The sequence below is a fragment of the Chrysochloris asiatica genome, unplaced genomic scaffold (assembly GCF_000296735.1).
Source record: "Chrysochloris asiatica unplaced genomic scaffold, ChrAsi1.0 scaffold00616, whole genome shotgun sequence".
Lineage (NCBI taxonomy): Eukaryota > Metazoa > Chordata > Mammalia > Afrosoricida > Chrysochloridae > Chrysochloris > Chrysochloris asiatica.
In genome coordinates, this window is record NW_006409134.1 from 949 (window position 1) to 3671 (window position 2723).

Consider the following 2723-nt stretch of genomic DNA (forward strand, 5'->3'; position numbering starts at 1 on the left):
TGACAGAGATCTTTACTGCACTTCTACCCTATCCACCATTAAGCCCCACCTCCCTATTTTGTAGTAGTGTTTTGTAGATTTATTTGTACAGGTCTTTTGTTTCTCTTGTTAATTTTACTCCTAAGTATTTAATTTTTGTGTGGCTATTATAAATGGTATTGGCTTATAATTTCTTTTTCAGACCTGTCTTTACTAGTATATAGAATTCCAGCAGATTTCTGTATAGTGATCTTGTACCCTGTAACTTTGCTGATTCTTTCTGTGAGTTTCAATCTTTTTCGTCCACAGTCTTTGGGATTTTCTATGTATAGTGTCATATAATCTATAAATATAGATGATCTTCCTTCTTCTTTGCCTATTTGGAAGCCTTTAATTTCCTTTTCTTGTCTTGTAGCTCCAAAACTCCCATCACAATGTTGAATAGGAGTACAGATAAAGGTCATCCTTGCAAGGTTCCTCTTCACAAAGGGAATGCGGAAACGCTTTCTGTTTCTCCATTGAAGGTAATATTGGCTGTTGGATATATATATACTGTTGATGAATTTTTCTTCAATTAATACTTTGTTGATTGTTTTTTATTAGTAATGAAACTTTGATTTTGTCAAATGCCTCCTTTGTATTAAATAATATTTTGATGTGGTTATTTTCCTTTTTTAAATTTATATTGGATTAGTTTGATTGTTTTTATCATATTGCACTATCCTTACATTTTTGGAATGTATCCCACGTGGTCATGCTGTATTAGTTTTTGATATATTGTTGAATTCTGTTGGCTAAGATATTGTTGAGATTTTTTTTTTGCATCTATGTTCCCGAATGGTATTTTTTTAGTGGTTGGTTTGCCTGGTTTTGGTACTAGGATTTTGCTTGCTTCATAAAATGTATTTGGGGGGAAAATGTATTTTGGAGTATTCCATCCTTTCCTATGCTCAATAATAGTTTGAGTAAAATTGGTGTCAACTGTTATCTGAATGTTTGGTACAATTCACTAGTAAAGCTATCTGGGCCTGAACTTGTTTTGGTTGGAAATTATTTAATTACACAGTCAATTCTTCTTTTGTTATATGTCTGTTCAAGTTTTCTTATTCATTCTCTGTTGGTTTAGGTAGGTCATGTTTTTCTGAAAATGCATCCATTTTTTATAGCTTATCAGTTTATAGGAGTGAAGCTCTTTATAGTATTCTGTTATTATCTTTTTAATTTCTATGGGTTCTGCTCTGATATCATCCATATCATTTCATATATGTGATAGATGCATATTTTCATTCTTTGATTTTATTAGATTTTCCAGTGGTTTGTCCATTTTATCAATCCTTTCAAAGAACCCACTAATTTTATTACTGATTGCTTCTATTGTTTTTCTGTTTTCTAAATAGATGGAGAGAAAAAAAAAAAAAGACAAGGAAATGAAAAGAGAGAAATAAGAGAGACAAAGATGAAGAATAAAGAAGCAAAAAATGATTTAAGGAAAATAGACAACACACAGGGCATGTGTCAGACCCAGAGTGAATTCAGGAATTTCTTACCAGTCTTGGACCACAATACGTGGGTGGGTTAGGGATGAGATGGTAACACTCAACCCTTGATGCAGTTCCTGTAGTATAGATGTTGCCTGCTCTGGGCAGTCAGTCTAGAATTAGTTTGTGCAGACCTCAAAGCAGCTGTGGCATCAAGGTATTTCTTTCCAAAGGAGAGCCAAGGATGAGAGGTCTCTGTAGTCTAGGGCTGGCCAGGACTGGATTTGCAGGTCTAGAATAGGCCATATCTGACTTCAGGTGGAAGGGTAAGTGCTGCTAGATCCTCAACCATTTTGATTCAACCTTGAAAGCTTGAAGAGCAGGTGCTTCCTTTGGAGTATAAAAGGATGGGAGCTGGCCATATTGCTAGTCACCAGAGTAATGTGAGGTATGAAAATAAAAGTGAAATAAATCACCCTATTCTGTGTACCAATAATCAGTAGGCCTCTGTGCCACCTCCTGCCTTCTTGTCTTCAAAGACGCTTGCAAATTTCAAGATGATTACCCTGTGGCTGACCTGACCACTGGCACAGATCAGCAGTTTCCTTTCTGATTCATTTTTTTTTTTTTTTTTTCTCTCCCACATACCTGCTCAGCTGCTTCTCCTACTTAGGGCTAGCCTATCTGTCCAGGGCCAGTTCTGCATATCTGGAGCAGGGCCTGCCCAAACAGGGTCAATACAGATAGCTTTCCCCTCCTTTAATGGGGCCCACAACCACAGGGGTCACCTCTATGCAGCTCTGAACACTGGGAGAACATGATTTCCCTATTGGTGTATGAGGTGGGTGTTGGCTTCCCCTCTGTTCACCATGGGAGCGTGGGGAACAAGAAAAATATTGTACCTTTTCCTCTGTGAATCTGTATAGCTGATGCCTTTTCTAGTATCTGAAGCTGGCTGTGACTGTCTGGTCACAGGGTCATATTTCATATCTCTATTCATTTTGCTGTGTCTGCTCAGATATCTCTCCTAATAAGCACTCAATCTACTTCTCTATCTCTTCATCCAAAGCTCAGAGTTACAGAACTATCATATGCACCTGTTTTATTTGGTTATCTGTGTCTGCGTTATAGATGGTCCCTAGAACCTGTCTACCTAGTTTGCCATCTTGCCACCTCCTTTCTAAGTTATATTTTAGTTGCTTTCCAACCTGAGGGGTTTTTCTTCCATCACTATATCAGATAATGCGCCACTGCTATTCATGTATT